Genomic DNA, 26022 nt, shown 5'->3' with positions numbered 1-26022 from the left:
ATGACGAAGGCGTCCCCCTTCGACCACTCACGCCGCATGCGGCTAGTCTCTTTCTTCGTACCCTCCTTTTTCTTTGCTCTTCCTTCACCGTATTCTTCTGACTCCTGACGGTTTACCATTCTTCATAGTTTTTTGCTCGGTTCAGCAGGTAGTTACCCTGTTCGTTTTTCTGTTTTTTTTTTCTTCTCCTGGCGAGTTTCTGTCACGCTTCTTTGATGGCTTGTTGGCATGTGCCTTAGGGGTTATGGGCGCGTCAGCAACTGTTTGTTCCTTAGCATTTTGTAGTACCTTTTCGGCTGCCTCAGCTCTCATTTTTAGTGCTTTCTGTTCGTTTTCGGTAGCGTTTATAATGAATTGTAGGCTCTTTACTAGATTCCTAATCTTGTGATGCACATTAGTCCTGTCCTTCATGTACTCGTAGAGTTCATTGACCTTCTTTTGACCTCCAACAACTTCGAATTCCCCGTTAGGCCTTCCTGGAAAATGCTGTTGCTCGATTTCGGTGTGAACGATGGCTTTGAAACGCTAGTCCTGCTTGGAGTCTAGAATTCACACCTTGTATCGCCCTGCTGCTTGCTGGTGTCTCCTGCTGTGCTACTGACCAAGGTTCCGAAATCTCACTCACTCTCACGATAATGGATTTATCACTCACTGCAATTTTCAACGAAAGCTGCTTTGCGATTTTATCCGTCCACAAAACAAAGCGAAAATTGATAATTGCACATTTCCCCAGCTGTGAGAAGTTTGTTTTCTCTTTCTCCTGTCCATGGAGAACTTTTCCTGTATCCATCGCCACGAGCAGCAGTTCCTTTTATTCACCAAATTATCCCGTATTTTCGCCAAGTTGGTGTGGTAGCATGGTTAGCGTGCACGCATCGCGGTTGTTTTTAGTAATGTTCTAGGTTTGAATCCCGTCGCCAGCACTAGTTTTTATTTATCCACATAGTGATAATTCTCGGGAGCAGTTGATGAACAAAAATATAGTAGAAGGAAAAAGAAATTATTTCCAGAGTGGAATGATTTTCGGCTATCCTTCATCTTGGGAAAATAAATGTGAGTGGGAAAAGATGTTCACGCGAGGAAGCAAAAAAGCATTCTCCTTACGTGCGAAAAATCGTAGACTTCGTATCATTGATACGAAAATTCAGAACCCTGCTACTGAACGTTGTAGCCCATGGTAATCTTTGCCATGAGCCATGCTAGGGTTGACATGGTACTTCATGGGGTACCTAACCTGAAACACCTATTTTACTCAAAAAGTTGTGAACATGGTTAGACGTTACAAAAGACACAATCGTTTTTTGCGATCAGATATCTAAAATTAATCCCTTCTAAGCTTGATGTCACATTAGGGCGGATCAAAATTTAAAAATGTTTGAAAATCCAATCTCCCATATGCTCCTTACCATCCTTACCATAAAAATAGTGTTCTGTGAAATTTTCAGCTTTCTAGGTGGTGATTGAAAGGTGGCCCAAAGACAATATAGATTTGTATGGAAATTACTATGGAGACATATTGGAATATGTTCCAAACACGGTAGTTCTGTAATATTAATACAAACTAATTATCCCATATTGAAAACTCGTCCTTCAAACCATAATGAAGAAATTTGCTGAAGAGAGAAATTCAATCCGAAGGATAGCAGAAGAGATATCCATGAATTTGTTTGCTATTATTTAGCTTAATATAGGATTATAGCCCTGCAAACATGTACAAAAATCCCAAACAAAATTAGCTCAAAAGGGTTTCTTCAGCAACATCCTTCATTAAGGTTTGAAGAATGAGTTTTCAATATGAGATGAAAAGTTTCTACTTACATTACAGTACTAGAGTGCTTGGAACATTTCTCTAAATTTCTCCATAGTAATTTCCATATAAACCTATATTGTCTTTGGCTACCTTTAAATCACCACCTAGAAAGCTGAAAATTTTACAGAACACTATTTTTATGGTAAGGATGGTAAGGAGCATATGGGAGATTGGATTTTCAAACATTTTTAAAATTTGAATTGCCCTAATGTCACATGCTATTTTTTTTTTAAATTAATTGTTATCATGTCCAGGAATTACAGAGACTTTTCTCAATTGATTTCGAAGCACGATCGAAGCAAGCGAAAAAAAAACATCGCATCTGGATCGGTCCATGATCGGCAATGTTCCGCACGTTGTAACAAGCTTGAAAAATAGCGGCAGCGAAGGAGAGCCCCAAAAAGAGAGCGATGATAAGTCTCATTTTTCTTGCTCGTTTACCATTGAGGGTAGGTGTTTTACTCTAACAAATAATTTTTAATTGTCGTTTCCCTGAATTAAGTCTACAATTCTTAAAGCTGAGCAGGGTTCCAATCTTTTGTTTCCTAAAACTTGAATCTGCTCAAGATCAATCCATCATACCCACATCAGAGTTATACAATATGAGCAAACACCTAGCGTCTTCGTGGCGTCAATCGCAGAGAGCCAAAGCCCGTTCAATCATTTTTCCTCTTTTGTTTCGATTACAGATTCTACGTCCCACGGCTCCGAATAAACTGATAACATCCCTCAAGTACACCCTCCCATCAAAAAGAGCGCCCGCAGTTCGCTCATTAGTGTGGTAAGTACACAGAGACGTTTGTTGTTTCTCTTTATGAAGAATAAGGTGGCCCATTTTTTTTATTGAAACGATCAACTTGTAAGAATCTTATGTTACATCCCTAAAATTTGTTCATTTGGGCCCTCAGAAGCTTCTGTGAATCTGTCATCTCCTAGAGGGAGCTAAACGAGCTTAAAGTTTGTACGGAGAAAAACGGCCAAATTTATGGGTTACGAATAATGCAAGAAATTTATCGATTATAGCGCCACATATGGTCGAAAATTCATTCATGCAAGCTTAAAGCTCATTTAGCCTTCTCCTTGAGTTGACAGATTCCGTCAGTTTCTGGGGTACAAATCAATAAATTTGGGGGTGTAAATCAAGATTCGTGTAGTTTGATGATTATGGGCCACCCAAATGAAGATGTTAGCATTTCTCATGTGGCTGTCGAACGCCGCTATATCTTCGCTGATTATCGCGTGCATAGGACTTAAAGCAGTACCCTACCACAGCGCAGGAGGACACAGATAAACTTGAACTGAGCGAGAGAAGCGTTGGAGATCTTGAAAGCTCAAGTGAACGTCGCACACTTGACACCGATGATGGTAGAGTTTTCTTTCAATATAATTTATCTTCCTCTCTGGCGGAGAAGTTTTTCGTGGCAGAAGAGTTCGTGTCCGAGGCGAAAACTTTCATCGAAAGAATAGATTATTGATTATGGTTCTATTTCTATCGAACGCTTCGAAATAATCGTGTAACGGTAAGAGTTGACCACAGATCTGGAGTGAGAGCTCTCAAAAGCCAGACTTGAGTGTACTCGAAGTTTACAAGAGCAATCTAGTTCAGGATGAAATTCTAATGAAGACGCAAGGCAACAACTGGTCACGATTTTGATATTATCCAATAATAGTAGATAATGGGTACTACATGCAAGGTGCTAAAAACATCTGCACTGAACAACATTTATTTAGCTGCTCTTTATACATCTTCATCGATTTAGAACTCGTTTCGAAGACACCGTAAATTACACCAGGAATGTTGCACCAGATGAAAGGGGGCATGAGTAGGTGGTAATTGATGATTCTACATAGTGCTGCCTGGCGAGCATAGAATGTGGTTTTCCGTTATATCGCTCCCGGAGTTGAAGAAAAAATGTTGCCCAAAGAATGCGGCCTTGGGCTTTGCTGATAGCTTATCTCTCAAGTGGGCTGTTGAAATCAAAGCTAATCGTGACATACATAGTATTTATTATTTGGTGATGATTATGAAGGAACGATAAAGATAAACGTTATCTTGGGCGCTAGCTCGCATAACGCTCGATTCGGTCACGTTTTGGAACAACGGTTACAACAGAACTATATATCTATAGATTTTTTTAAACAACATCACCTATCAAAATCACCTATCAATCCCAAAATGACCACCTTGGTAGTCAACTTCAATTATAACCACATTATGTACTTCATACAGTGTGTTCTGTACTTTTTCACCATTAGCACCTTTCAATGGATATTAATTGTAAAATGACGCCAGAAAGTAAAAGAAGAAGTTGATCATCACCTATCAATTTATTTTTTTTTCTTTCTGGCGTTATTTTCCAATTCGTATCCATTGAAAGGTGTTAATGGTGGAAAAGTGCAGAATACACTGTGTAAAGTGCATAATGTGGTTATAATTGAAGTTGACTACCAAGGTGGTCATAATACCATCATAATTTGACTTGATACACAAGACTGCAGTAAATACTAGTGCTCTATAAACCCATAGCAGCTTTCCGCACTGTCCGTCCTAAAGTCCTGAAGCAACACATTGTATCAACCTTGCTTTCCACTGGGTCTTGATGTCGTATGACAACGCCACACCATGGAATCGATAATATCGTCAGACCGCGCCCGTAAAAGTCTGAATCACAAGCTAAAAGTGCGCGCTTCCTCAAAGCTCCGTCATCTATCTATCTGTCACTCTCAACCGGCGTACAGTTGCCGCCCGCGACGAATCGCGAATCAAATGCACCCATTTTTCTTATGATCGAGTTTGGAATTTTCCGTGCTCTCACCGCTCGGTTCCTTTAGCTGATATGTCAAGTGTTGTCCGCTTTTTTCGCACTGATTTTCGCTACCCATCAATCACGGTTTACCCAGTGTAGTGTTGAATAAAAATAAACGAGAAAATCCTGAATGTTTCACCTAATGGTGATAACAATGCCTTTCTCATACACTGTAACATAAAGATTATAGAATACGTATTTTGTAATGTGATTACAAAAACAGAGATTTTGTTTTAGGGTAAACTGTAAATAAAATTGTCTGGATTCTGATAGAAATCCAAGAATTTCTACGAAAATCATAAAATTGTTATCGCAATGCCAAAATTCTCGCAAAAAAACCAAAATCACACCGGAATTTCAGAATTCTTTTCTACACAGAAAAAAATCCGTTCTCGTATCCGTGAACAGCAGTAATGAACTCGTCAACAAGCAAAAATACACCGTGAACTAGATCATGTTTATGTGTAAACATGATGGTAGTTCATGGTGTATTTTTGACAGTTCACGTTTTCCAGAACTCTTTTTTGAGCGTGTAACAATCCGAACACTTCGGAATATCAACAATCCAGAGTGGCCACCAAACTGGGAAAAACTTGAAAAACGTGAAAAAGACGGCAATTTGAATATATTTCCATAATGAAAAAACCCTGGAATTCCAGACGGTACACGGGAAATCCAAAAAAGGGATGTGTGTATGTTACGAGTTGGTTTGAGAAAGGGTTAATGGATTCGGTATTTTCTTACGTTTTATCCGTCTACAATATGGATGTATTAAAATCAAACGTGATTCGTTGATCAGATCAAAAAAGCTAAACGATTTTGTCATTCAAAATAGGATGTTCTGTAGCAACACTACATTAGCCGATACCAGGCTTGGTAATACTCCTCAACATTACCAGACTTCGGTAGCGAAAAAATATTAAGCAGAGAGCAGTGCTGGAAAAGTTCGCATCACGAAGCAGCTCACGAGTGTATACCAACGCATAACAAACATCACATACTCGGGAACTGGCTAGGTGTGAGTAAGTCCGCACCCGTCTGCTCGGGAGAACATGTCAAAAGAAGTAGCAACAAGCTCGGGAGCGTTCAGTGCGCATCGTACCTCCGTGCTGTGCGTACACGAATTCTCTCTGCTCTTGGAAGTTTTCTTAAAAACTACCTAAAGCAATAAAACAGTACTTTTCAGTGCTACAAAAACAGTACTTCTCAGTGCTAAAATTAAAAACGGTACTTTTCAGAGCTACTAAAACAGTACTTTTCAGTACTATTTTTTCTACTATTGATCCCTTTACGATCCTTGTTTGGACCCGTGCCTTCGATTTTTCGTTGGACCCGTTGGCGAAAGCTAGCGGTGGTAATCCTTCTTGGACACCGTCTTGGGAAAAAACCTCTCGAAGGTCACGTCTTCTTTCGTTTATTAACTAAACATGGCGAAAACATAAATGGAGAAAAAATATTAAAATATTTCTGATCACAAAAGTGCCTTCTTATGTGCAATATGGGTAACAAAGAGGTAGCTGTTACAACTAGGTGTGATGTTGCAGTAATGAACATTTTTGGATCTCATTTTGGTCATTTTCTCCATGTCCTCGTTTGGTAAGATGAGGCGTTGTTAAAAATCACGCTGGGTTTAATCCCAGGTCTCCTGTCAATTGACGCCGTTGCGGCGATCAGCTGTTCCGAGACGTCTCGTAAAATGGCTTATTGTTCCCGTCGTGCTGCTGACAGTTCATGTAAGGGAGCGTTCGGGACTCACGCTACCTTTTGTCTGTTGAGAACGGTATGTAACAAATTGGTGATCTAACGCAAAGCTAAAATGCGTAGATGGCGCTCTTCTAGAATAGGGATTAGTGCATCTTAATTTAAATTTCTTGCAATTTAAGACACAGGAAACCGTAAATATTCATTTCAATTTGAAAAACTTTCGCATCCTAACCTCACTTTTGACACAAAATCTAAAAATTTATCTGTCTGTCAGTAGCGCTATAGGAGCACTACGATAAAATTTCTCATGGCATGAACACTACAACTGTATTTAGGCAGCATGCTCTATGCAATATATTTATAGTATACAGTATTGGACCAAACATTTGCAACTTTTTCGATTTTCCAGTTAAAATGACCAACTTTGGTAAGCTAGATCTCAGTTATTTATGGACCGATTTGAATGAAATTTTGGCAGAACATCAGACATAACTTGAATTTTAACATATATTTTTGAGTGATTTTTACAATCACAAGTTCGAAAGCAGTAACGGTTTGACTAAAGTGATTTTTTTACGATTTTTTTTAAAAATGACATAACTAAACATATTAAAGGAATAGCTCCATGGTATCTTCAGCATGGTTGTAGAGATTTAACGAGATGAACAAGTTTGCAGATTTTGTGTAGGGCTATTTCATTTAAGATAAATAGTTTTGCATTTTTCGTCGAAAATTACACTTGAGATAAACTGTTATAACTTAAAAACTCGTGATTGGAAAAAATATTCAAAAATATATGGTAAAATTCAAGTTATGTTCTGTGAAAATTTCAAAGCAAACTACTAGTATATTTGTAGTGAATCAAATGCTATCTTTATTCAAAACCAATAATCTGTTTTAGTATGTTCTATAGGTTGAGTGATATATTTCTAGTGTGTTCTGAACAAATATGACGTCACACCATCCATGGTCAATTGCATTCATGACGTCATGCTCATTTGGCTACACTATCTGACAGTTTATTTGGCTTGTGTAGTGTAGTACAGTGTCACAAACATTTTCCACTACCGAGAGAAGGAAACTCAACTTTACTAGTTTTTATTCCAATCAAATGGGCTTTTGAATTTTCAGAATTTTTAAATTTTGTTTCCACGGTAGCTTGACATTTTTTATCACAACAACATATTTTTCAGACTTTTTGTACCTCTAAATCACGATTAATCAATAAAGAGTTTGCACGTGTTCTGCTGGGTAGTGCTTCGTTGAAAATCACAAGCAGAAAGTTCGTTTTTTCGCGTCGTAGTCGTTTTTTTCGATTCAGTTTTGCACGTGTTCTGCTGGGCAGTGCTTCGTTAAAGCCCAAGCAGATAGTTGTTTTATTTTTCTCAATTAAATTTGCACGTGTTTAACTGCCCTACTGCACAGGCCAAAATTTCGTTTATTTTTTTCGTCGTCGCAAAAAAAAACGTGTGCTTCTCGATGGCCTTAGCAATCGAGTTCGGGTTTTCGCATCGCCGCCGGAGTGATGTTTTTGTGCAATGAGCATGTTGATTAAAGCAGTTTACGGCTACTCAGTCAAGGGTGGATGATAAATTTGGTGAGCTCGTTTCATGTTTTTATTTTGACTGTACAATATATTTTGAAACGTATTTTTGTGTTGACAACGGAATGTTGCTTATATGAATTGATTCACAAAATATAAACAGTTCGTCACTATAAGTGTCGACATAAACTCTTGTACATGTTTTACATAATAGTTGAAACCTCATACATTTCCTTTTATACTATTTTTATCATTATATAAAAAAACACCTTTGAATGCTTCGACGCTAAAAGTGTCGACTTACCGTATGTACCCTCATAAACCCCAATTTTGCGGTGAATTCACGACCTTTCCATAATGGCAAACTTTTCCAAGTAAGGCAATGGCGGAGAGTGAAAACACCATCATCGGCCACCGGTCCGTTGTTGAGGATCAGGAAAAGACCACAATGCTTGCTCCTCAAATGCGCAGGAAAGCGTTTTCCAAAGCTGGTCGTCGCGCTCGGTTACGCGGCCACACAGTGTCAAGTTTTTTCTTCCAGCGCCAAGCTTTTATTCACTCTCGTTTGACTCCATCTTGCTGTCGTAAGGGAAGCTGCCAAGGAAAAGGTTTAAGACGACGCGCCGCGTCGATGTAACGATGACCATTTATGGGCATAATGAAGCACACCGGTGTGTCAAGCCATGGAACTTCCGATTAGGTCCATCCAAGTCCGACCAAGTTGAGGGTGGCCTTTTCAGGCCAAAAGAAAATCAGTGTTGCGTGTAATTAGCTCTTTTATAAACACACCGAAGTGAGTGATACGGAATTTGATTGGTTTTTGTTATCTTTGCAGCAAGAAAGCACACGCGAAGCGGTTACATGTGTTTTGATTACCGGACAATGAAGTTGGCTGGACAGGTTGCGTGTGAACAAGTTTATTTTCAAGATAAACCTGTTAACACGATATACGATCTACAAATGAGCGATGCTCGATGGTTGTAGATAACGTTGCCTGATTCGGTTTATTGTATGTACCACAATCATAAAGTGAGGAGGCTACCGACGGTTAATTGTTGGGTGCTTTTGCTTTGAGAGCTAAACTAGAGCTTTTGAAAATACAGTGAAACTTCCATGAGTCGATATCTGAAGGGACCATCGACTCAAGGAAATATCAACTAATGGAACAGATTTTCTTTAGAAAGCTGTTTGAGGGGAACATCATAGTAACCATGAAATTTTGTTTCTCGTATGGTTCCATGAGTCGATATCGAGCCATGGAACATCGACTCGGAGGTTTTACTGCATAAGCAAGAAACCTAATATTTTGGGATAGTTTTTTTTACAGTTCAACGAAAAAAGCGTTTTGTCAAGACAAAGTTTTGATTATTTGTTAATAAGTGGATACAGACATTTTATATATTTGTTACATTTGGCTTGAATACCCCCAATGTGATTTTTGAAAGTTAAATTTGTATCTAACATGAGTATTTACAATCTCTGCTGACCAATTTATTGGAACCCTCCTCATCGTGACAACATGTCTACTTAAAGGTTTCAAATAAAGAGCTTTTGGTTTATGTGGGATTTTTTACAGGTTGAGTTTTGGAAGCATGTATGAAGTATGAAGAAAAAATATCCAAACTTTTTTGCAATCCACTCCAGATGACATGCAGCCTTAGTCCTTTAGGGGATAGGCCTGTGTCATCCGCAAACAAAGGTTTTTGACATCTCTGAGATAATTCAGGTAAGTCAGATGTGAAAATATTGTATAATATTGGCCCCAAAATGCTGCCTTGAGGAGCATCAACTCTTACAGGAAGTCAGACTTGGAGTGCTGATAATTAACAGGTGTACGATTTGATAGATAACTTTGGATTTTTTTAACAATGTATGATCATTAATTAGTTTTTTTTTAAATTTAAAATCATGCCTACATGTCAAACAATAGTGAATGCTTTTTCTAAGTCTTGAGAATGCTTGGGAAATTGTGAGCATCAGAAGGCCGTTCCCTGCCACTTCAGAAGAAATTACATTTGGAGAAATTTAAAAACTTTGGAGACTTTCGAAGAATTGAAGTTTGTTCATTTGTGAAAAAATAGTTTTTGTTGGAATCCTCGTTAGAATGATTGTCTGGATCTGGACTCCTTTAGATAATACTGAAAGAATAATTGAAGATTCCCAAAGGAATATATGATCAAATTTCTTACAATATCCCTGAAGTATTAACAGAAATTTTAAATATTGTTCTTTAAAGTAGCTTGGTTTCTGAATATAAGTTTGGAAAGTCTTCTCAAGGAATCTAATTGAATATCAAAACTATTTGGATTTCGGTCGTGAAAAAGTGGCCGTGAATTGAGGTTAAAGCGTATAACGGAATATCAATCCTACTACATCTTAGTCCGTTCTATTGCTACCATGAGCCAATAACTACCTAAACATTAGTTTACCTCTGGCAGAAAATCATACAATGTACAGGTATGCATCCAGTCTGTTTTTACTCCTTTTCTCGCCATCACGTGCATTCGAATCAATTGAATCCTGCATCTCTTGTGTAAAGAAAATAAACAGTTGTACCATCCGTGCTCTGGGTCGTACGTCCGCTACCAGGAAAAGCAATCTTGAGTGCTGTGAACTCTACAGGGAACGAAACCAGTTTTGCATGCTGCAGTTCTTCGTTCTGCAACAACGCAGCGTTTTGGTAAGCCCGGAGAGCGAACGTAATGGTACTGGTGGGTTCGTCTGGATTGGCTGTCGAGGCTTTTCCACTGCACTGCAAAAAAAAAAAATTGAAATCGACCGACGTACTAACGGCTATGGATGAAGAATCGAGGGGTGACATCCATTTTCCAACAATATTCCTCTCAAAACGTAATCAGATTCCATCAACAGAACTGCCAAGAAATTTATTTCGAGTAGAAACTTGAAGCGTGTAGCAAATTTTGCTCTCATCTCTCAGCGTGGTGGAATTACCGAGAGGTATAGGACGTTACTGTCACTCGCTAGACCAGAGTTCAAATCCCTGGCAAAATTTTACATTTACAACTTCTCCTATCTGTTTTGTGGGTTGCTAAAACTCGAATTTCAGCAGTCGCCAGCTGATTTTATACGTATTGAAAATCTAATTCTACACCATATTTACGACGGAACTGATGTACATCCAAAATGCCGTAATGCAACAATTTATTTTTTGCCGTGTGCCTCGAGACTGGCGTGTAGGTCGTGTGCGCTGTCTCTTGCAACTGCATGACGACCGGCAAACGAGTTTTGTGCACGTGCATATCATCATTATCCATCCACCATTGGGGGTTTAGAGGTACCGTTTCGTCGGTTGTCGAATGTGTCGAGGCGGACATTCCAGCAACTGATTCGCGCTCGCGACACCGATGGATGGCTGGATGGATGCAATGAAATGCAGGTTTGGAGAAGAGAATGCGCTGGAATACAGAGTCAATGCTCTTAGATATGGCTCCAGCTGAGCTAATCCCGCGAGCCGTGTCTCCGCGAGGAAGCTATGCAACAAGTATTGTCTGTCTGTTGTGGCAATGTAAGATTTGTTGCTCAAAAGACCTTCAAAACATTTTGAAGGTATTTTCTAAATTTTCATGGAGCCGGATCCTATTCTTGGCACTTTTGATTCACTTCGGTAGTGAGTTTTTTGAAGGCTAGTGAGCTCATATTTGGCCACAATATGCTTCGAATTGAAGTGCTTCGTATTGCAAAGTTTCAGACGATGCAACCGAGAAACCCCCCTGCCAAAGTGAATCATGGAAGTGACCAAGTAGTTCTGCACCATACTAACAAAATCTAAAATTTTGTGCATGCTTATTCTCAGCATACAGTTGACAATATCTTTGTATTTTTCTTGATGCTTCAAGTCATTCAATATATTTTGAAGTTGAGCTCTACAGGCTCTACCGAAATGGTCATATCCATAACTTATGAATGAATTTGAAGGAAATTATATTCAAAAAGGTTAGAAAACCATTATAGATCCGTTATCGGTGGTTTTCTAACATTTTTAGTGAAATAAGATTGTCCTGCGTATTTACGGGTGGACAACTTTTTTGCACTTTCAAAATCAAAATTATCAAAATTTTAATGGTTTTGTGCAGAGGATTTATTCCACCTCCAAATACATCCATATAGATTTGTATACGGGTAGCTAATTCGTATATACAGCCGAAAACCCCACACCTATCCCACTTCAATGTATTTCGAATGTGTTTGCGTAAACGAATATGAATATAGTTTGTTTTAAGTGTTGCGATCTGGAACATTTTTTTAACCACAATAATCGCTTGACCATGTAACATGTTCAGATATAGGAGGCCATACATAGCTCACATAATAATCCTGATGAGAATCTTAGAAGGTTGATGATGAGAATTTTGGAACATTTCTTAAAAGAAACCTGAAGAGAATTTTGAAACGATTTTGGTGAAAATCCTGCTTTTTGATGAGAATCCTGCAAAACAAGATTCTGATGACAGATTTGAAAGAATTCGGAAAAAAATGCTGAGAATATTCTGATGAGATTCCCGCAAAGATTTTAATAGGAATCCTGATTAGTTTCTGATGCGAAATCTGAGAGGATTCTAATGATAATCGTCAGATGATTCTGAGATGATTCTTATGAGAATTCTAAAACGGTTCTGATGTGAATCCTGAGAGGAGAGAGAGAATGTGTTCATCAGAAACTTTCGAGAATTCTTACTAGAATCCTTCCAGGATATTCATGAGCATCAAATAATTGTAGATGCATTTGGAGGTGCAACTAATTATCTGCACAAAACCGGTAAAATTATGCACAAACGTGTGCAAAAAAGTCGTCCTCGCCTTTCGAGGGTCATGAAATATGGATTCTGAAGTCAATTTTTCCTTTTTCTCACTGTATTTGTGTGAATTGTTGAGGCCCCAGAGATTACTATGGGACTACTACTCAGTTTTTTCAGAAATTCCTTGCATCTACCCTAAAAAAATGTAAGTTTTAGTTTACAAGTCGATTCCTTTACAGAATTCTCAAAGAAACGCTTGAATCAGTCTTCAGAGATTTGTTCAGGAATACTGTCTGAGGCTCCTTCTGATCCCTCCAGTTGTTCTCACAGGAATTTGCCCAGAAATTCCCCTGGTGATTTCTCAAGGAAAGGGGTTCTTAGATTAGTTCCTTCAGAGTTTGTTCAAGGAAGTCCTTCAACAGCCCAAATACTGATACATTCAGTAACTTTCATAGGGAATATTTCGAAATATCACTTACCCTTTGAGAAAATTGTACCTCAACATGTTAGAAAAGCACCAAGTTTTAGCATTGTTAATAATAACATAAGATCGTCCTGGGTATTTATATATTATTCCTCCTGGGATTTTACACAAAGAGGATTTCTTCCATGAGTTCCTAAACAAATTCGACCAGGGATTTCTTATGAAGTTTTTCCAAGAATCTACTCCAGATGTTTCTCTAAGAATATCTCCTGCATTTCACCCAGGAATTAATCCTGCAGTCTTTTTCTTACAAATTTATCGAACAATTTCTCAAGTATATTGTCTATTGATTCTTTGAAAATTAAGGACTTCATCAGTAAATGCTACAGCTTTTAATCCTTGCAGTTCTTTCAATTACTTCCACATAATTAGCTTCAAGGATTACGCTGAGTTTTCTCAAGGATACTTTCACGAAATCCTACAGGATAAGGCTTTATTTGGTATTCTTTTTCAAGCCTTTTCTGAAAGATCATCTGAAACTTCCTGAAAGATCCTTAAGCTCCATCAAGTTTTCTCCTCAAAAAGATCATCATATATTTCACCATGGGTTTCGTTTTTATTACTTTAGAAGCAACTCTTTGACAAGTTCTTTGAAAAATCGTTGTAAAAATTTCTTAAGGAATCTCTTGATTATTTCCTGAAGGTATTCCGAAAATTTCTAGTTGATATTCTCTAGAAAATCTGAACGAAATTTTAGAGGAAATCTCTAGAAATTCTCGGGAGAGCCTCTGGATTAATTTCCTAAGATACGCTTAGAGAATGACTAGTTGATTTTTAGACGAAATCTTGCAGGCAATCCTAGGATGAATTCCTGAACTTTTTTGTGAAATTTCCTAATTTTTTAGATAGATTCCTGAACGAATCTCTGAATGCGTTTCTAGAAGAATCCCTATAGTTATATCTGGAGATATGCTTGAAAAATAATCATGATTTAATTCTATAAGGTAGTTAATTTTCTGGAAAAATCTTTGACCTAATACCTGAAAGAAATTCTTAGCAAATGCATTCTTTTGAAACTTCTTGGGCATTCGTAGGGTAATACATTGTATAATGTCACGATTCCCAATTCCCAAAGATATTCTTAGAAACAACCTCTGAAAGCGGTCTGGCTTGAGCTTGAGCATGATTGCCACTCTAGATCATCTGCACTTGCACAAGGAACCAATCAGATGACTGCTGAGGACTAACAGACGCCCTCAGTGTATAAGTGCTGTTGATCTTCTATTTTTTGCAACAATGGCGCCTGCCAAGTGCTGACCAATAAGGGAAAGGGGAAGAATTGATGTTGCATTTGAAACTGGCCCACATTATACCGAAAATACCCCTGCATCTACGCCAGTTAATGCGGGAAGGTATAGGAGTAAGGTAATTTTATGGCAGAAAAGCTTGCTTTTTGGTTAGCAGACTGGCTCTGTATCAGACAAGGAACCGCGCTATAATGATGGAATGATGGAAGCTTAGGGAAACGGTTTCTTCTCAATCTCTGGGATTAGCGATTGCACTGAACGAATAGTTTTGTTGAGTTTGATAGCTCAAGAGTGCAAGATAGAAGCGAGTGAAAGATAGAACTACAAATGTACGAAAGAGAGATCGGGCCTGGGATTGAACTCATTACCTTCTGCTTATAAAGCAGAAGTAGTAGCCATTAAACCAGTAGGATTTTCAGCGTGTGCTAAAATTACACACCTGTAGGCAAATTCCGGCGCGTATTTTCTTCGAAGAAAAGAAAATTTTCTTGCTGGTGAGTAATGGAAGAAAATTTCTTCTCTTCGAAGAAATTGTTCGCCGGAATTCACCTACTGATCTGTTGGTCCAGGAGAGCCCGATTATGTGTGAATCGTGCTCAATTTTTTTAACATCGTTTAAGCGTAATGTTTCCATTAATGTATCTAGTACCTCTCAAAATTTTGTCAAGAGTTTAGAAGTTTCATGAGAGAAGTTCATCAGATATTTCTCAAGGACTTTCATCAGAGATTTCCTTCGGAATAATTTTTTTCACTGTATTTCTTTTTTTTAGTTTTCTTGACGTTATTTTCGTACTCAAAGAATTTCTTTAGAAATTCTTGAGTGTGTCATTGGGAAATTTTTGGACGAATTTCAGAAGGAATTCCTAAAAAAGAATCTGAAACAATCCTCAAATGAATCTCTTCAATCGTGTATACTTAGAGAGCTTCCAGGTTGAAATTTGATAGAAAATCCTGAATAAAACTTTTGGAGAACATTCTCAAAACCTCCGTTGGAGATTCAATGAATAAATTTGCTAAGAAGTCTAAAAGATGAATCCTAGAAAATTTATTAGATGATTTCTGGAAAAACTTCAAGGGTAATTCATAAAAAGATTCTTAGAGGAATCTTCTGAAGATAGAGAAATTATTGGTTTCAATCTTGTCTTAAATCTTGGAAAATCCATGGAAGAATCTCTGGTTCAATTCCTGAAAAGACTTTTATTGAGAACAGCCTTGAGAAATATAAGAAATCGCTAGAGGTAAAGCATCTCGGAATCCAAAGTTGGCCAACTTGTACCCCTACTCACGTTTTTAAAGTCACTAAACAGGAGAAATAGTTGCCAAACGTTTCTGATCTACTTATTTTAAGTTTTCTGCTTGTGTACAAAGCCAAAATAAAAAGGGCACTGTTGTTGGATGGTTTCTTCGTGAGATTAGTGCTTCAGTAGTTTTAGTGCAATCTTAGACGTTTAATTCAAAACTGTTTTACCTTAACCGAATTATCGATTTAATCTAAGGATTTACTTAAGAAATTTTAGAAATAATATTTGAACGAATCTTTGTAGTGGTTTCTGGAGATGTCCTTAGAAGCAATCCTGGTTAAACTGGTATTGTTAACGAAAATCTTAGAGGAATTACCAGAGAAATACGTGATAAAATTCGAAAGTTTTGTGCTAATAGCATAGTATAGACTGATTGTACAGAATCTATGACAAAAGGTCGAAAGACAAAAGGTCGAATAGACAAAAGGTTGAAAGGACAAAAGGTCGAAGTACAAAAAAGAAGGGACAAAAGGTCGAAAATCTTTTTTTCAAAGAAGGAAAAAATTCACTTTTTCACTTTCGACCTTTTGTCCTTTCGACCTCTTGTCTTTCGACCTTTTGTCCTTTCGACCTTTTGTCTTTCGACCTTTTGTCCATAAACCGATTGTACATGTCAATAGTTGCTACTCCGTGATTGATCGGAACGGGTAAGAATTACACATCGATCCAAATGAATAAAGGCCGGGCTTTCCGCTTACTCTCGATGTGCACAATTCAGCAGCTTCCTTCAATAATAATTGATCGATATCGGTGCCGGCCAAGTCCTTACAGTAAGTTGGGATAGGAAAGGAATGGTAGTGTGTCATTGTTGCTTCTAGAGAACGAGAATACCTCTGCATATCCACGAGCATCACGGAAAGGGTTGTTATTAGTGAGAGAGGAAAAAGATCTGGGAGACACCTTTGTTCGGTGATGCGATCCATGGATAAGAAGGAAAAATAGACTCTTACTTAAAACTAGTGCAGTTTTGTCTCGTGATGAAAAGTTGTTTGTAGAAGATTTAAAAACACGTCTACATTCAAAATTGTTTGGAAATAACAATTACATGTAACGCTAAAACGATAAAAATGTGTTATCATAAACATAAAACGAGCTCACCAGTTGGTAATTCATCCTGACGCTCGCACTATGCGAACCGAACACAATTGATCGTAAATCCGTCGCTCTTCTCACAGGAGCATGCAACAGAACCAACGGATCAAACTCAACCTTACAAAACGCACAAAAACGAAAAAAAAACTTCTTCAGTCTTGCTTGGCGTTTCCGAAGCACTCCCTGAAAAAAACTTCAAATAAGATTCTAACAAAATTTAATGTTACAAGAAATTTCTAAAAAAGTTACAAGAAATTTCTAAAAAAGTTCTTATTTTTGATAAAAAAGAAATGTTTGATTGGAATCTCTAAAGATTTTTTTTAAAATCTTCTTAAAACTACTTCTGAAATTTTCCCTGAGTAGATTAGTCTCGGATTTGGTTCCAGATTCTCCTGGCTCTTTTTCGTTACTTTTTTAGGAATATAACCTCCAATGTTCCTTTTATTTAGACATTGAGTCGTTAGCAGCCCTATGACATAACTGGAAACTATTACAATAGAGTACGAATTCCACAATCTTTTCATACAACTGTTTGATCAGCATATAGTCAATCAACGAATAATTCCCATGCCGAATTTGTAATCCGTAAAAGTAGCCACAACTCCCAAAGGCACCTTCGATGAGTCATGCAATGACTACACTTTTCCACAATACCAACCATACTGGCAAAGAACAGGTTTTTTTTCGGAGTCCTCATCTCTGTGGAGCTGTGGATGTAAGTTTTGCCAACAAAAGTCGTTCCTTGCTCATGAAGCAGACGTATTTCTGACAAAAAAGAAATATCTCTGCAAGTCACGAATAATGAACTTGGGAAGAGTCTTATAGTCAGAAATGAGGATGGAACGTCGCTACATCGCATCGTACGACTCCGGAATCGTGAAAGTTCAAAGGCCAAGGTTCCCATCTGGCGAACATGAACTTGAAAACTTGCCCGAGAATGAAACTTCGGTCGCAATTTGATTATTGATTTTCGCAGAACGTTTTGGCAACCGTCGAACAGTCTCTTCCACATGAGTTCCACGTGCATAAAATGAGCACAGCAAAAACACTTTCCAGTTTTCCTTTTTGTGTTTTCACACAAACATCGCCGATGACGACGAAAACGACGGAAGGAGAAGCCACAGCACCGCAGCACACAATAACAAACTCAGATCGATCGAATGATGGCTTGCAGACCCCGACCCGGGACATGTGGCCAAGAGTTATTCAACCCGAGCGCGAAAATATCGGATAAATTACCATACAATACCTATCCGCGTACAGTATTGGACAAAAGATTTTCTACTTGCTCGATGTTCCATACAAAATAGTCAACTTTATAGGGTTAGATCTGAGTTTTTTATGGATCAATTTGTATGAACTTTTACAGTTCTTCATACCTAACTTGAAATTCAACATCTATTTTTGGGTAATTTTCCCAATCACTTGCTCAATAGCAATAATGGTTTGGTTGAATCGAATTTTTTGATAAATTTCAATTCACCTCGCAATCGGATAAACTGGACAAATTGAAATGAAATTTGCGAAAAATTTACACGTCTTATCGTCCCCAGGAATCGAACTGACGACTTCCAATTCGCTAGATAGGGCGCGACACCACCATGCCGCGAGAGTACTTATGTATGTAGAAATTAACCTGAATTCGATTTCGGCTCAATAATAATGTTTAGTTTTTTGGTAGTTCTTAAGACTTCTACTCGGCTGGTTAGCGTTTACATTATTTCGTTACAAGTTTCATTTTAGTCAAATTGTTATTAATTGTTATTATTATTGTTATACTTTTGAACAGGTTATTGGAAAAATTATTCAAAATCATATGTTTAACAAAAGTTGTGTCTGACGTGCTGTGAAAATTTCATTCAAATCTGTTTATGAATAACTGAGTTCTAATCTACCAAAGTTGTTGATTTTGTACGGGAAATCGAGTTCCAAATGTATCGTCCAATACTGTACATGTATACCCGGTCGACTGTGCTCAGTGCACCCGAGGAAACTCCACCGTGAAAGCATTATTGTGATATCTGAAGAAGCGCGTTGTCTATGCGGGGATAAGTAGGATAGGATACTCATAAAGACGTTGAGGCAGGGCAGCAGACAGCATCAATTTCTTCTCGCTGGATACACTGGTAATGGATGTTCGGGTCCTATATGTAGCCTTCCGAGCATACATCATGTATGCACATTCTTCGCGTGGCGTCTCCGTCGTCTTCGTTGGATGCTAATGTTTGATTGGGGCCAGCTGGCAACCAGACTGCGATGTGGTATGGTGAGCGGCATTAGGCGATGTATGTAAGATGTATAAAAATAAACCTTGGCTATTGATTTTTGATTCCGCGATTTGGAGTGCTTTTGTTGCTAGCGGCGTTTGGCAAAGGTGCTTATACTGCTGGTAGCAGGTATCTTTTTATAGACCTTTTTTATTCAATTGTCAATTTCTAGAGGAGGGTTCCCTACGGAATCTAGAGAAGGATTCCCAACGGAATTCTGAGGAAGTTGTTCAATATATTCCTGAGAAGGATTCTCAACGGAATACTGGCGAGAATTCTCAACGGAATCCTGAGTAGGATTCTCAACGGAATTCTGAGTAGGATTCCCAACGGAATCCTGAGAAGAATTCCAAACGGAATTCTAAGAAGGATTCTCAACGCAATCCTAAAAAGGATTTCCAACGGGATCATGAAGAAGATTCCCAATGAAATCCTGAGGAGGATTCTCGACCAAACAAAGGATTCCCAACTGAATTTTAAGGAGGCTTCTCAACAGTATTCTGAGTAGGATTCTCACCGGAATTCTTATGAAGATTCACAACGGATTCTTGAAGAGGATTCACAACGGAATTCTGAGGAGGATTACCAACGGAATCCTTAAGAGAATTCTCAACGGAATCCTGAGGAAAATTCTCAACCGAATCTTGAGTAGGATTCCCAACGGAATCTTAGTAGGATTCCCAACGGAATCCTGAGAAGGATTCCCAAAGGAATCCTAAAGAGGATTCTCGACGGGATTATGAAGAAGACTCCCAATGACATCGTGACCAAATTCTGAGAAGAATTCCCAACGGAATTTAAGGAGGATTCATAACAGAATTCTGAGGAAGATTCCCACCGGAATTTTTCTGAGGATTCACCACGGAATCCTGAGTAGGATTCCCAATAGAATCCCGAGGAGGATGCACAATGGAATCCTGAAGGAGGATTCCCAACCAAATCCTGGGGAGGATACCAAACGAAATCCTGAAGAGGATTCCCAACGGGATCCTGAGGGGGATTCCTTACGGAATCCTGAGGAGGATTTCCAACGGAATTCCAAACGAAATCCTGAAGAAAATTCCCTACGAAATCCTGAAGAGGATTCCCAACGGATTCCTGAGAAGGATTCCCAACGGGATTCTGAGGAGGATTCCCGACGGAATCCCGTGGAAGAATCAAAACGAAATCCTGAAGAGGATTCAAACGAAATCCTGAAGTGGTTTCTCAGGATTCAGAGGAGGATTCTTTACAGAGTTCTGGAGAGGATTTCTAATGGAATCATAGGAGGATAAACTAGGGGAAGATTCCCAACGGAATCCTGAAGGGGGATTCCTAACGGAATCCTGAGGAGGATTTCCAACGGAATCCTGTGGAAGATTCCAACCGAAATCCTGAAGAGGATTCCCTACGGAATCCTGAGAAAGATGCCCTACGGAATCCTGTGGAAGAATCAAAACGAAATCCTGAAGAGGTTTCAAACGAAATCCTGAAGAGGATTCAAACGAAATCCTGAAGAGGATTTCCAACGGAATCCTGAGGAGGATTCCCAACATAATCTTGAGGATTCTAAACGGAATCCTAAAGAGGATTGCCAACGGAATCCTGAGAATCAATCGCAACGGGATTCTGAGGATAATTTCCAAAGGAATCCTAAAGAGGATTCCCAAAAGAATGCCGAGGATGATTGCCAAAGGACTCCTGAAGAGTATTTCTAACGAAATCCTGAGGAGAAGGATTCCCAACGGAATCCTGAGCAGGATTCCCATTGGAAAACTGAGCAAGATTCCCATCGGAACACTGAGCAGGATTTCCAACGGAATCCTGAGGAGGATTCTCAAAGGAATCCTGAAGAGGATTTCCAAAAAAATCATGAGGAGGATTCCCAACGGAATTTTGAAAAGGATTTCAAACGGGAACCTAGAGAAGATTGCTAACGGAATCCTAAAGAGGGTTTATAACGGTATCCTGAGAAGGATTCTTAATGAAAACCTGAGGAGGACTCCAATCCTTCTTAGGATTCCCACCAAATCCTGTAGAAGGTTCCCAACCAAATCCTGCGGAGTATTCCCAACGGAATCTCGATAAGAATTTTTAACGAAATCCCGAGGAAGATTTTCAACGGAATCCTGAGGATTCGCAACGGAATTTTGAAAAGGATTCCAAACGGAATCCTGAAGAAGATTTCCAACGGATTCCTGATGTGGATTCACAACGGAACCTTGAGAAAGATTCCTCCTGAAGAGGATTCTCAACGGAGTCTTGAAGAGGATGTCCAACGGAATCCTGACGAGGTTTCCCAAAGGAATCCTGAAAAGAATTTACAATAGGAACCTGAAGAGGATTGACTACGAAATCTTGAAGGATTCCTCCTGAAGAGGATTCCCATCGGAGTCCTGAAGAGGATTCCCAACGGAATCCTGAAGAGGATTCACTACGGAATCTTGAGAAGGATTTCCAACAAAATTCTGGAATTTCAAAAAGGATTCCAAACGGGATCCTGAAGAAGATTCTCATCGGAATCCTGAAGAGGATTTACAACGGAATCTTGAGAAGGATTCCTCCTGAAGAGGATTCCCAACGGAATCCTGAAGAGGATTCCCAAAGGAATACTGAAAAAGATTCACAAAAGAAACCTTAAGAGGATTCACAGCAGAATCCTGCAAAGCTTAAGAAGAGTCCAGTCGGGATGTTCATGCTCAACTCAGAATGAGCTGTATAATGTCACCTTTAAATCCCATTAAAACTGTATTCGTGGTGGTTTCCATCGTCCTCTCAACTGTGCTCATTGTGCTATTCATGTGTTCATAAAAATGCTTCTGTAACCTTTCTATCGATGATCACACGCTCACCCATTCCTCGATTTGTTAATTTTCTGGAAGTCAACAATTTAACATTCAGCATCGAATTGGTTGCAGCAAAAGATACAACGAAAAGCTGGTAGGGTGCATAGCTACTTGGGCACTTCCATGATTCACTTTGGCATGGGGGGTTTTTCTCGGCCGAATTTTCTAAAACTTTGAACGAAGAAGCACTTTAATACGACGCTTATTGTGGCCAAATATGAGCTTAGTAACTTTAAAAAAATACCACTGCCGAAGTGAATCAAAAGTGCCAGGAATAGGATCCGGCTCCCTATTTGTGGTTTTGAAAACTACGATTCTAGGTTGATGTTTGTCACAAGAATATGAGGTTTGCCTTCAGAAACGGGTTGACTGAGTAGTAACCAACGAAATCATCTGTTGAAGCCCCAAAACGAGTCATCTACGACTACCGTCTGTATTTGACCATCAAACAGTGCAGCTCAGTAGCTCGTCATCTACCTTCAAAGCGTATTACAGAGGTTACACGTTGACGTGTGTCTACAGAAAAACAAAACTCCGCATCGGGTATCGATTATGGCTTGTTTTCGTGTCGGTTTTTAATTTATGCAAAATAATCGAACCTAATTGGCTTATGCGGAGGGTTTGCTACCGACAGGTGTCTCGGTCCGGCCCGTATTCGGACCAAACCGAGCACACGAATGTGTGTGACCTTCTTCGCTATGCGCTTTGGACTGGGGAACGACAGGTAAAATGCGCTTTGAATGGAATTTGTTTGAAATATTACAGAAGTCCACATTTTTTTAAATTTGAAGTCTAAATGTGTTCTTAAGTATCTAGTCTTACTTTAAGCTAAAATGGCTTGTTACAAAGTCTTATACTGTACATTTTCAACTGGATGGACAAGGAATTGATTAACTTAGTCAGAAAAAAAAACATTCACACTTGACCAAAAAAAAACTGGGGACGGACCCGGTGTAGTGGTTAGAACACTCGCCTCTCACGCCGAGGACCTGGGATCGAATCCCATCCCCGACATAGTCACTTATGACGTAAAAAGTTATAGTGACGACTTCCTTCGGAAGGGAAGTAAAGCCGTTGGTCCCGAGATGAACTAGCCCAGGGCTAAAAATCTCGTTAATAAAGTCAAACCAACCAACCAAAAAAACTCTATTTAATTAGATTTGGATGCACAATATCGAATTCGTCGAGGGCGAAACCCCACTTTGAAAAAAATGTTGATAATTTTATACAAAAACGCATCCCGCCCAGCGTTCTCTGCTATTATCGCAATGAATCCAAAAGGGAATTGAAAGATGTGGAGCAGTATGGAGAAACTGGTGCAACAGTAAAAGGGCTAGGGTAGGTGTGCCTGTATTGGCAACCCTGAGGAACTTTTTTTTTTTAAATAAATAGTCAATATGTTAAACAGAAGTTTTCAATCCGATGTCAGGTCATTAGGCCGAAGTACATTTAACAAGTACATTCAAAATTTAACAGGGACCAAAATTGATCACCTTCTTTTATTATAGGCTATTCTTTCTTAGTTTTTAACTCATTCGGTCACACGTTCTGCCTAATGACACGTTCGGCCTAATGATTCAATCGGCCTAACGTACTTCGCTCGGCTTAACGAACTTTGGTCTAATGTACTTCAACCGTATGACCCAGCATCTTCCAATCCATAGTTAGTAACAAAAAATAACAGGTCAGAAACTTTGTTGTTGTATTTGGGGTTTTGTAAAATTAGGGTGGCGAACACTGTACCTGGACCAGTATTCGCCTTATTTTGAATCTGTCGCCTACATTGATTTATAAAAGGTGGCGAATTTAGGAACACCACAGTGAAATAAGGGGCAAGAGAGTTAAAATTGTAAAGATTTTTTTTTCCATTGTTTTCGCAAGAATTTTTGAAGTTTTAAATGATGTTGGCACATCATTTTAAAGTGATTCAATGAACACTAAACAATGTACGTCTATTTGCATCGTAAATCCAGGCTTGATGATACTTCTCAACATAACCAGAGTTCGATAGCATGCTCTAGAGCAGCGTACTGTCTTTGCCTCGCTGTGAGGGAGCAAAAAAATACTATGCAGAGAGGCAATGAGAAATGAGAGACGCGTTCTTCTAAAATGTGAGTAAGGGTGAGCATAGAAGCAAGAGAAAGTACCAGTACTTCGCATTTTGATGCACTCTCACTCGAATCGTTTTAGGATTCGTGTTATCAATTTTGAGTTCAATTTGTACTCAGAAATCCTCGGAATCGCCTCATTTAGGCATCACAGAGGAGTTTCTGTCAAGCCTGTGTAAAACAGTATATACTTTGGGGTGGCGAATACTTGTATTATGGCGGATACTGGTTCATCTACCCTGTCAACCCAGTTGATACATATATTTAAATACTCGACCTTGCCGAGACTATTTAAACATGTTTCCATTGATATCGCATGGACAGGGGGGGAAACGGGATGGTCCTCACTCCCCATCGGAAACTACTCGACCGTGTGCGGCGGCATTGGATGACAATGAAAAATGTCACGGTGGTCACGCGTCGTGATACACGCTTGATTGATTTCCGAATGATCGGTCCAATGCAATGCAAAATTGGATTCAATAATACATTACGGGGGCTCCCCGATAACATTTTTCTCAGTTTATCATAGCTTTTGTGGAACTTTGCGGTTTTCCAGTATTCAAAAATAGATCACTGATTACGTCTATAGATTCAAGGTCTATATTCCAGAGAGTTCTTGGATGACCTACAACACTTGTTGTACTCAAATTATATCAACGGGAAGGTCCTTATTTAACAAATGACTTGATCGAAGACACCAACCTTTTATATGGCTTCTTCCAATATTTATTTTTGGTATTACGACCCCACGAGACACAGTTTGCTTCTCAGCACTACTAAGGCGAGGCCTATTTTGAATTGGAACATACACAAATTGGAAAAATTTATAATATAATATATATATATAATTCAACAAAAATGAATTTTGTTTTAGCTGAAATGTTGCATTACATGTAAGCTTCAAAGGAAAAATAATAAACAAATATTCATCCTCTTTTACAAGAAACTGTCGGACTTTCCCGGAATACGGTTCATTAATTGGCGCACATACTTACTTATTTACTTACATATTTTGGACAAGTTCATCCCATTTAGTTTACAGTTCGTCGATGTTTTGGCGATACCTCCATTCGCCATTAGCTTCCGCTTCATAATAGCCCAAAATCTCTAAATTAAGCGAAGTATGCACTTCAACAGAAAAGTAATCGCCTATCTCGATGCGTGGGAAATTTCTTGCAAGAAATGCTCAAGAAATGGGGGGTCCGTAGCCTTGAGGTAACGCTTTCGCTTCATAAGCGGAAGGTCATGGATTCAATTCCCAGCCCCTCCAAAAAAATAACCCGTCCAACCACCAGAAGACGCCGCACGGAGGACCGTGCTTAGGGGACCACATCCATCCTCCGTCAGTATCAAATGGTGACTGAGACAAACTGACCCACTTCGCAGGCAGCTAGCCTCAAACGACTCAGAAACACGGCAAAACGAACCACCGCAAGAGCAATTGACTATGGCTTATGGAAATCGATTGGACCAACAGCAGAGCACTCTCCTACCTGCTCGGTGTGAGAGCAAAAGAGCAGAAGAGAGTGAAAGCAGATGTAAATATAGATTAGCTAAAAATAGAACTGTATCGGTAAGGAAGATACAGATAAAACTGATTCCGGCGCAGTAGTGGCCTCGAGCACGGAATGCCTTAAAAAAAAAAAAAAAAAAAAAAAAAAAAAAAAAAAAAAAAAAAAAAAAAAAAAAAAAATGCTCAAGAAAAGCATTTTTGTTTGATCGCAGTACGCAGTTGTAAAGAAATGTAATTTCAAATGGAGCTCACCATTTCTTGGGCAGAAATTTTTACTTGAGCGGAACAGCATACTTAGCTTTAGACTGAATTGGTTTCAATTAGGTGAGTATCACTCATAATGAAAAAATCCTTAAAATTCGTCAAAATTTGATCAAACATCTTCATGGTACGGAATCTGGCCACATTTCTCTAATATTTGGTAGTCTTCAGACATGGTACGATCGGAGGCTTCAATATCCGAAGACGAATCCATTGTACGGTACTGCGCGCAGCACCGAACCTTTTGGCCATAGTCGCGGTCCGAGATGTTTGGATTTGACTAAATGGTCCTGACTTTAA

The 26022-nt window shown here is 38.9% G+C and overlaps 1 protein-coding gene across 2 annotated transcripts in view; it reads left to right on the top strand.

Annotated features, from left to right (window-relative positions):
• The window catches only part of LOC5569683 (protein FAM107B), a 208839-nt gene that overhangs the window by 88134 nt on the left and 94683 nt on the right, over positions 1-26022 (top strand). For both annotated transcript variants that reach the window (XM_021844125.1, XM_021844134.1), the window contains one exon: positions 2500-2591. The gene's annotated coding sequence lies outside the window, so the exon portion shown is untranslated. Of the gene's footprint in view, positions 1-2499; positions 2592-26022 lie in introns of those variants that run through there.

This window comes from Aedes aegypti, chromosome 1 (assembly GCF_002204515.2).
Source record: "Aedes aegypti strain LVP_AGWG chromosome 1, AaegL5.0 Primary Assembly, whole genome shotgun sequence".
NCBI classification, from domain to species: domain Eukaryota; kingdom Metazoa; phylum Arthropoda; class Insecta; order Diptera; family Culicidae; genus Aedes; species Aedes aegypti.
The sequence above is the reverse complement of the archived record's forward strand: the minus strand, read 5'-3'. Positions and strand labels throughout refer to the sequence as shown.